This window comes from Humulus lupulus, chromosome 3 (genome assembly GCF_963169125.1).
Source record: "Humulus lupulus chromosome 3, drHumLupu1.1, whole genome shotgun sequence".
In the NCBI taxonomy this organism is placed as follows: domain Eukaryota; kingdom Viridiplantae; phylum Streptophyta; class Magnoliopsida; order Rosales; family Cannabaceae; genus Humulus; species Humulus lupulus.
This window is the reverse complement of record NC_084795.1, coordinates 282,274,179-282,285,378: the sequence shown is the minus strand read 5'-3', so window position 1 is coordinate 282,285,378 and position 11,200 is coordinate 282,274,179. Positions and strand designations below refer to the sequence as shown.

At 36.0% G+C, this 11,200-nt stretch overlaps 1 pseudogene; it reads right to left on the bottom strand.

Moving 5' to 3' along the window:
- Positions 1-3,041: 3,041 nt before the first annotated feature.
- Positions 3,042-10,841, bottom strand: LOC133825812 (probable lysophospholipase BODYGUARD 4; annotated as a pseudogene).
- Positions 10,842-11,200: the final 359 nt, after the last annotated feature.

Below are 11,200 nucleotides of genomic sequence, written 5' to 3'. Positions count from 1 at the left end.
GGTGTCTGACATAGAATAAGTGTAAGAATATTGAACCATTAATAAGAACATGGGTAACTTCACTAATCACCAATTGGTTTTTAGATGGAGCCTCATGATTCTTGTCATGGTATCATGGGTCAATTCATTTGCGGGTATTCGACACACACCAATCCAAAGAGTGAGTCAAGTCAGACGAGATCCGCATACTACAAAAAGACACTTGAGATCCAAATAGTGAGCTAAGCCGCAGAAAAATAGTCACTTGTGATCAGGTGATTCAAGATTGGTGAGCGAAAAATTACAACCATATTGATTCAAGATTGAAGAGGGTGTTGTTTGAGTCGATGGTGGTATAGAGAAAGCTGCTGCTGAGATCAAGTCCGATCACATGGCCCATCTTCTCATCACACTCAACACCATCCCACAAGCAACAATTATTTTTCTCAGCTTCGTGTGTCCATAAGGTAACCTTTGAATATGCAAAAGTATTATGAGAAGCAGACTTGTTGATAATGAAGTTTTCTTTAAACTGCAACAAAGAAGTCCTCTCGTCATCATGGCAAGATGGCTGCGAGAAAGAGAAACACAACAGTAAATTCAGAAAGACAAGGATATATATGAGATAATAAAGAAAGCTAGAGAAAATGAAGCAAGAAATTTATGATCCCATCATATATATAAATATATAATATCTGTATTGTTATTTGATATGTTTCACACTTCCAGAGCTGAGACTTTAGCTCAGCTATATATAGGAAGAAATTCTTTTGCCATTATACCTATGGGCTGTCAGAATTTGACAATTTGCAAGGAGAAATTATCACTGATTTTATTTTTTTTTATTTAAAAAAAAAAAAAAAGCTTTTGTGATTGTGTGGATGATAAATTCCCACTGTTATATGTCCAAGTTATATACATATGTATATGTATGTATCCTAATGAGTTGAGTAGCAAAGACAAGTAGTCTTGAATGTGATATATCCTAATGAGTTGAGTAGCAGAACAGTTCAACTATGTCTCATCAATTTGACTACTGCCATGTGTTATACTATTTTAATATAGTGATTGTAAAATGAGGAATATTTTCTTTTAATTAATGTTAAAGAACATTAATTATATTGTATGCTACAAAATAATTAAAACCGCATCATTTAGATTTTTTTTATTTTTACTTTTATTTTTTTGAAAAAAATGACCTTATTATGTCTAATGTAATAAGATAAATTTAGAAAACTGTGCATGGTATATTTGTAGTGGCTGCTATTTTATACGTTTCACACTTTGAGATGAGAGAAGAAGTGAGACTTTATCTCTGCTATGTATAGGAAGAAAAGCTTTTATCATTATACTATGAACTGTGAGAATATAACAAGTCGTCTGCCGTATGAGTAGGGAAATGAAGTCGTCTGCCGTATGAGGAGGGAAGTCAAGTCTTGAACAATTTAAATTTCCACAAAGTTGTTGGAAGTTGATAATCTTTAATACTCCGATTGTTCTTTATTAAAGTAAAAAAAATATATATATATATCAAAAAGTGAAGAAGACATGTTAATTAATAGAAGTAATTAACCAGCACGCGTTGTGCTTAAGAAATTTATTACATCTGAATATTGATCAAAACTTCTCACACTCGTTGTTTTTGGACTTCTATGAGAAATAAGTTTTTTCAAAATAAATTAAAGTACATGAATATGAGAAAGTTACTATGAAGAAGAATTTTAGTATTCTCTACACTACAATGGAAAACTACATAACTAATCCTTGTACATTTAATGGTAGCATGTTTCTAGGCAAACATAATCATCGCAACTAGTGAACTTAAAATCTGATTAGCCACCAAGATATGGTTAAATTTGAAATTTGTCCCTTGAGCTTTCTATTATTGGAGTACGATGTCCCACATAGAATACGTGTAAGAATATTGAATCATTAATAAATACATGGGTAACTCCACTAATCACCAATTGGTTTTTAGATGGAGCCTCATGATTCTTGTCATGGTATCATGAATCAATTCATTTGCGGACATTCGACCCACATCGATCTAAAGAGCGAGTCAAGCCACACGAGATCTGCATAATGCAAAAAGACACTTGAGATCCAAATAGTGAGCTAAGTCGCACGAGATCCGCATAATGTAAAAAGATACTTGAGATAAAAAAAAATAAACGATATGAAAAAAAGTCACATTGGAGTATGGTGTCCCACATAGAATAAGTGTAAGAATATTCTCATAATTCTTGTCATCTATCAATTAGTTACTAATAAGATTAATTAAATTCAAGAGTTTTCTTTTTAATTTCTGGTAATTAAGTAATTTTATTTCCGACTTTTTTTTAAAAAAAAATTATACAAGAAAAAGTATTGCTAATTAATACTAAAGCAATCAAAGAAAAAAAATTATATGTCATTGGGAAGAACCAAAATAGAGAAAGGAAACAAAAAAAAAGTGAGGATTTCTAGTGAAGCTTGTTATGTAAAGGTTTTCTAATTATATGCATGTTGAGCCAAATAATTTGAATAAATAATGTTTTAGCATGTATGATCATATTATTATCCAATGCTAAAAAAAAGAACAGTCCTAAACAAGTTTCTTTAAGATTCATATCCAATAATCCTTATTCATATATTTTGTAAAAAAAAATCTAATACATATTAACTAAATTCAATGTTGATTCAAAGAGAAAATAATAACGAATTTCGAAGAGCTTCTAAATTTATGGCTAAAATAAGATTAGCGAATAATGATCTTCTAGATCAATATATTTCGTATAAGCTAAATGTACAATTCTATTGAATGAGTATAATTAATGTGCTCAATGATTTTTTTTAGTGTTATTTATAATTATTTAAATCTCAAACTTATATTTTAAAATAATGGACAGACTCGAAATTTTGTAAATTCTACATTTTATTACATATGTGAGCTCACATATTTGATTTTTTTTTTATGATTCCAGCTTTTTGTTATATAAAGGGTTTCCACAAATTCATGAAATTCCCATATTCAATTTCCCAAAAAAGAAAAGAAATGGAAGAAAGTTACGGCAACCAACGCTTCAGCCATGAGCATCAAGTGAAGGTTGTGAAGCCTGTATACGTTCAAGATTTCTAGTGAACTCTTTCTCTCTAGCAACGACTATAGTGCTATGATTGTATTAAGGAAAAGATTTTGAAAGAAAATGAATTGTAATTCTCATTGATTCACTGAAAGAAATTACAGAGTATTATATGTATGTTAAGGCTAACGAGTGTTAGCCAATACAAGAAAGGTTATTGAGTAACAACCTCTAGCAGAAAATAACAAACACAATTAACAGAACTAACTAACACTTAAATGACTCCTTAACAGGCCCCCTCAAACTGAGTGGGGTGAGAAACCACAGACAGTTTGTCTCGAATAATAGCAAATCTGGAGTTAGAAATTGGTTTGGTGAGGCAATCTGCTAATTGTGCTGAAGCAGGAACATGCTGAACTTGAATCTGTTTGGAAAGCACCTTGTCTCGAACGAAATAAAGATCTATCTCAATGTGTTTCGTATGAGCATAAAGAATTGGATTTGCTGCAAGCATAACTGAACTGAGAATATCACACCAGATGCATGGGACAATAGTTTACTTGAAATGCAGCTCATGCAGCAAGGATTGAACCCAAGTAACTTCAGAAACTACATCAGCCAGGCTTCGAAATTCGGCTTCTGTTGAGGACCTAGAGACGGTGCTTTGCTTTTTGGATTTCCAAGCTATGAGATTTTCACCTAAAAAGATGCAAAAACCAATTGTAGACCTCCTATCATCAGGGTCCGAGGCCCAGTTAACATCACAAAAGGCTGTAAGATTGAAGTTAGAGACTGGTTTAAGATGAAGTCCATAGTCCAATGTTCCAGCAAGATATCTGATGATTCTTTTAACAGCCACCCAGTGAGACTGTAAAGGATTGTGCATAAATTGACAAACCTTATTTACACTAAGGGTAATGTCAGGTCTAGTTATAGTTGCATATTGCAAGGCTCCCACAAGTGACCTGTAAAGAGTGGCATCTTCAACAGGATCACTTCCAAAATTGGACAGTCTGAGCCCACTATTCATTGGTGTGCTTTGAGTTTTGGCCCCCTGAAGTTGAGCTTTGTAGATAAGATCTTGCAAATATTTCTTCTGAGAAAGCAGAACTCCATCTGGTGTACTGAGAACTTGAATTCCAAGGAAATAGATGACAGTGTTGAGATCTTTAAAGGCAAATGTGGTGCTTAACTGAGTGATGAGAGCTGAAACATCATTGTCATTGCTACCTATGACCAAAATGTCATCAACATAAACAAGCACATAGATGCAACTGTCTGGTTGAGCTCGAACAAAGAGAGACTGATCTGTTTTGGCTGAGACAAAACCAAAAATAGAGAGAGCAGTAGACACTTTTTCAAACCAGGCCCTTGGGGCTTGTTTGAGCCCATATAAATCTTTGTTGAGCTTGCATACCTTGTTGGGAAACTCATTATCAATGAAGCCAGGTGGTTGAACCATATAAATTTCCTCATACAGATCCCCATTTAAGAATGCATTATCTACATCCAGCTGCCTTATTTTCCACCCTTTTGTAAGAGCAAGTGTGAGAATAACTCTTATAGTGAGAGGTTTAACCACTGGACTGAAAGTCTCATTAAAATCAAAACCAGCCTTTTGGTGATATCCTTTAGCTACCAATCTTGCTTTGTACCTTGAAATAGAACCATCAGGATTTTCTTTGACCCGAAACACCCATTTGCAGCCAATAGGAGTGCGGTTTTTAGGGAGATCAACCAATATCCATGTCTTATTTTTCTTCAGAGCATGATTCTCAGATTGCATAGCTTGAAACCAATGGGAGATCCTGAGAGCTTCTTTAAGAGAGGGAGGTGCAAGAGAGGCAGTGAGAACTTTAGGCTTGCGGATGCCAAACTTGGCTCTAGTTTGCATAGCATGATTATTGATGAGAGCAGCAGGAGACAAAGGTGGTACCTGTAACACATCAACAACAGTAGTAGCAGTATTTTGTATATCACAAAGGTCAAAAACTGATGGAGCTTGGGTCTCAGAATCTGGATTGAGAGAAGACAGTATAGGATTATTTGCCATATGAATGAAGTCAGAATGTTCAGGAGGGATGGAGAGAAGATATGAAATTTCTGGAGGAGAGGAAGGAGGAGAGATGATGTGAGGGACCTGTTGAGAACATGAAGGAATAGACTGGATGGACACCAATCGAGATAAAGGAACAGGATCTAGTGAAGGAGCTGATGGAGCAAAGGAAGGTGAGACTGATTGGAGTACAGGATGAGCATCAGAAGGAAGAGAAACAGGTGGAAAAATATGGGATTTTGCTTGAAGTGCAGCCTCTGAATATGGGAAAATATGTTCATCAAATAACACATCTCGGGAAATATAAAGCCTTCCATCCTTGGCAAGGCATTTATAGCCTTTGTGAGAGAGACTATAGCCAAGAAAAACACATGGTTGAGATCTGTATTGTAGTTTGAATCTGTTATAAGGCCTTAAGTTTGGATAACACAAGCAACCAAAGACCCTAAGAGATTTATAGTCAAGTTTAGTGTTGAATAAGACCTCAAGTGGGGAAATGTAATTGAGTTGAGGAGTAGGCATTCTGTTTATGAGAAAGACAGCTGTTCTACAAGCTTCATCCCAATACTTGAGGGGAAGAGAGGCTTGAGCTAAAAGTGTAAGGGCACTCTCAATGATGTGTCTGTGCTTACGCTCAGCCACACCATTTTGTTCATGGGTGTGAGGACAGCTTATTTTATGAATTACTCCACATTGGCTCAAAATATTAGTGAATGAACGATATTCCCCACCCTAATCAGACTGAATAGCTTTAATTTTGAAGCCAAGTTGCAATTATGCTTGTGCCTTAAAACTGGTAAAGGTGGGAAGAGCTTCATCTTTAGTTCTAAGCATGCAAATCCAGGTGTGCCTAGAGAAGGCATCTATGAAACTGATATAATATTTATAACCACTAGAGAGGTATGAGGGCAGGACCCCACAAATCAGAGTGCAAGAGTTGAAGTGGTTCAGTGTATTTAGTTGTGGATTTCGGAAAAGGAAGCTTATGAACTTTACCCAAGCAACAAGCAGAACATAGATCAGGAAAAATTGTAGTATTTCTATTAATATGAATGTCAATGTTACAGGATTGCAATGTAGTCTTTACAATTTTGGCAGCAGGGTGACCAAGCTTGTTGTGCCATAGAATGAAATCTTTTGACTATTTAGACAAAACAAGATTATTACATTAAGACATAGACTGAACATTGACACTGGAGGAGGGCATGGAGGCTTGATTGTGTTGAAGAGAGGGGAGAGAGCCAAGCTGTAATGAATTGAACTTGTATAGGCCATGATCAAGATTCCCAACAAGTAAAGTCCTCAAAGTTTCCTGATCTTTGACAAAACATTGAAAAGGGTGAAATTCAAAGAAAACATTATTATCCAGAGCAAATTGAGACACACTAAGGAGATTCTTGGTGATATTAGGAACATGAAGGAGATTGTTTAAAACAAGCTGTTTGGAATCAATGGGGGAGTTAAAAAAAGAATGACCAATATGGTAGATAGGCAAACTTGTACCATTTCCCATGTGAATCTGCTGTTCACCATTGTATTCAAGGCTGTGAAAGAGATTAGAGGCATCTGGTGTTAGATGATTTGTAGCTCCTGAATCGGGGTACCAACTTGAATCTGCAATAGTGTCAGGGGAAGCATAAAGGGCTTGCATTTTAGCTATGTTATCACTACCTGGGAATTGTTGAAAACACTCAGGACCAGTGAATGATTTGTCAAAATGATAAAAGCACTGCTTTACAGTATGGCCCAATTTATTACACAGCTGACATTGGGGTTTTTGGCCCCAAGGATTGAATTGGCCACGGCCGGTGGAAGAGGTACCAGGATTGGGACCATTGGACTGACCACGTGAGGCACCAGGTGGAGCAGATCGTGGAGGATGTGGTCCAAAGCCAGGTGGATAAGCCAAAGAGGGGTTGTACGAGACACGTGGGGGACCAGTCGAGGGACCACTATAAGGATTGCCATGATAGCCAGGAGGTAGTCTGGCTAAATTAGCTTCACTCTTGATGTCCAATTCTTTTGAACCTTTGTCTATTCGCACTTATTGAGCCATGAGAAGTGCTTCAATCTCGGCAACCGTATAAGCATCTGTTATTGTATTAACAGAGGTGATGAACACTTCGTAATCACGCGATAAACCATTGAATATAGCCTCAATGTGATCTTGAGCAGATAGAATATGGCCAATGGAGGCAAGAGTGTCGACAAGACTCTTAATTTTGAGAAGATAATCACCCAAGGAGCCCTTCATACGAGTATTGCGAAGGAGAGTTTTGTACTGACCGATGTTAGCGCGATTGAGAGCTGTGAAGTGTTCTTGCAGAGAAAGCCAGATCTAAGCTGCAGTGTTACATCCCACCATGCGAGTAAGGATATTTTCAGACATCGAAGAAAGAAGCCAAGAGACGAGAATGCTATCTTGCTGATCCCAATCATCATATTCAGGATTGACTCTTTGAGCTACACGATCCTGCTCAGAAAGATACATCGGTGGTGTGAGAAGAGGATCAAGAAATCGTTGTAGCCTGCTGCCTTTAATGGCAGCAAAAACTTGATGCTTCCAGGGAAGGTAATTATGTTCATCAAGTCTTACAGATAAGGAATGAGAAAAAGTGACCGGAGAGGGTTTGGGAAGAAGATTGGGACGAAGAGAGCCGCCATTGACGGCCCCTGAAGTTTGCTCCATAGCTCACAAAAGAAAAGGGTCTGATACCATATTAAGGAAAAGATTTTGAAAGAAAATGAATTGTAATTCTCATTGATTCACTGAAAGAAATTACAGAGTATTATGTGTATGTTAAGACTAACATGTGTTATCCAATACAAGAAAGGTTGTTGAGTAACAACCTCTAACAGAAAATAACAAACACAATTAACAGAACTAACTAACACTTAAATGACTCCTTAACAGATTGGCACCTATTAGATAATAGAATCTCACATGGAACATATGTGTATCATCATACCATTTATAAGAGCATGAGTTACTCCACTAATCACCAATTGGTTTTGAGATGGAACTTCATACTTCTTACCATGCACCACATCCTACTTCTAGACTACTTTCCAAATTCTAATATGGTATCATGAGCCAAAGAAAACTCTAATGAGTAAAACACATCCTACTTCTAGACCACTTTCCAAATTCTAACATGGTCTCATGAGCCAATAAAACTCTAATGAGTAAAACACGATCCAAATCCAAAACTGGTCCAAAATAAGAGAGCCAAAAAGAGTCATTGTGATTCGGGGATAGTGAGCCAAAAAGAGCCACTAACGATCGAGCCGCCCAAGATTGGTGAGCAAAATTAGCCACTATCTTTAGGGGGATGTTAGAGAATAGAATCCTATATGGAAAGTGTGTGGGATCATCATACCATTTATAAGAGCATGAGTTACTCCACTCATCACCAATTGGTTTTGAGATGGAACATCATGCTTCTTACCATTAGAGCTTTTCTCTTGATGTTGTTACTACACTCAACAGGGATAACCTAGTCTTGATCTCCATGAACCACATAAATCTTCACCTTGGCCTCACTCAAAACTCTCAAATACCTTTCCATTAACTTATTTCCTCCATATAAGAAGACATTGTGCATGGAATGCCAAGCCGAGTGGTGTGTGTGTCTATCCAAGTTCATAATCGTGAAATGTAGGTCCCTGGAAAAGAAAAGAGCTATAACAAAACCAAGAATAATTTTAAGTTTCTTATGGTTTTTTTTTTTTGGTGAGTATTAGACTTAGTCATATCTGTCTTACTCTCTCCTTAGAAGTAGCTTCAATAGTTTCTCCCATGCCTTGTGGAATCGACATACAAGTAGGAAAATTGTTCGACCAATGTGCTCGTACCATGAAATAACAGCTGAGCCAAACAATAATGGTGGCCATATTTTCCTTTTGGCAAGCTCTTCAAGCACCCTTCTGGATCCAAATTATGAAGGAAAGATAGGCTGATATTCAAAAACACCATAAAGATTAAAAACAATTCTCGATGTTGTGTACCTCCCTAGTCAAATCCACTAACAATGATGAAAGTTACACACTCGGATTATAACAATCTCACTTGTATTCTCAGTACAAAAAGTCAACTCTCAGCAGGCTTGACCCTAAGCAGGGGCTAACCATACCTCTACCTAGGAACTCTAGTTAAAAAAGTCTCAAATTTTAGAAAAATTATAATTTTTTTCCCTATATAAATGGTCTCTAAATTAAATAGAAAATACCACTTTATATATGATTATTTAAAAATATCATATTTTGTATTTGGTCCCAAAAACATCAGGTCGACCCTACTCTCAACAGTCATACAAAACAGAGATATTCCCTCGTCAAGATCACTCCTCTCTTAGGTTTTAACACCTCAGAGAACCAATAAGCCAACTAACATAACTGACATGAACCAAAATATTAATTGCAATGGCATTTCTCTACAAAAGAAAGAAAGATTTTGTTGGCTAAAGACTGTCAAATAAGAAAGTCAAACAACATCAATTTTACATCTTGTTTGTCAAACCCTGCAATCTACTTTGCAGTAATTTGAACTGTCCAACCTTGCAATATTTAAGAACTAGAAAATTGTAGTAATTTCTATGTGGGTATCTAGTAAAAACTTGAACCTCACATCTTGAAAGAACAAACTACATGTCTAATTACTGCTACTAATTCTTCTAACCATCTCAAATCTTTCTTTTTTGAAACTAGGCTCTTCGTCTAACCCTACAATATTGGAGAACTAGAAAGTTGTAGCAATTGCAATCTAGGTATCTAGAATGGACTCGAACTTTAAATGTCGTAAAACAAACCTCGTGTCCGATCATTTGAGCTACCACTTTTGGGTCTATTTCATGTAGTTTACCTTTTAGAGTGTTTGATATAAGGTTTGAGTTTGTGGGAGTAGATTTAGAGGAGTTTAGATTAAGACAATGTGAAACTCAAGTGTTTAAAAGGGCAAAATTACCCTCAAATCAAGCTAAAAAAATAAGATCACTTGTAAACACAAATCCTAAGCCATTAAAAATAAATTTAACATGGTTAGATTTAAGAAGTGGTATCATTAATATATGATTAGTTTTAAGTTGAACTTTATATAAACTTAAAAAAATATGCAAGTTTAGTGTAAAAGAACACAACTTTCCAAGCCAGTAGAACAAACAATCGGATAAAAATAGGAACTTTTGTAGATTAAAAGTTACCTTGTTGAGAAGGCTATCTAATTCAAACATAAAGATTATAGTCACCACCACCATTAACATTACTCATCCATGAAAGACAGGACTCACATCCACAGTGAGACCACCTGGAACTGAAAAACATTTGGCTTCTATCACTTTTCTCTTAACCATTCTTCCATTTTCTCGAGAATCTATGAAAACCCATTTTCCGGAAAATGTTTTTCCACTCAAACAAAGTCTCAGAGAGCTCACCACCATCTTCCATGGCATTGCCACTCCCCTGCTTTTGATCCTCTCTGCTTCGGCAGTGGCACAATGTGACCTGCCCTTCGAACAACTCATCAATGCATCTGTGAACTAAACAGAGGACAGTGTCAAGAAAATCTAGGACTAGAAAGACCAGAAAACTGAAAGCAGAGACTAGTTTCTCTGTGGCCATTTTCCTGAGAAAATTGCTGGGGGCATGGAGAGAAAATGCCAAAATGCGAAGTTGGTGGATAAAGAAGAATGGATAGGAGTGTTGAAAATCATGTGATGGAAAATAGACTAACGTTGATGGAGATTCTTCCCTATACTAAGTTACAAAGAAAAACGTGTTTATAATATCTTATTTTCTGCATTGTTTAGATGTCCTTTTTTTAAATGAAAGGATATGAAAGGTGAGTTTTAAATGGCAAAGTAAAATTTTTATTTTTGAATTTTGTAAATACAATTATAAACTTTATGCACTAAAATATTACAACAACTGATCTGACAGTTTTATTAAACCAAACAAATTTATTTTAGAGAGAACTAGAGCTACCTTTTTAAAAAAAATAATGTCACGTCAGTTAGTATAATATTCTGGTGCACGTATCATTATTCATATCTTAATGAGAGTTTTTCAAAATTATGGCATTTATACTATCAATATGAAAAAATATGGC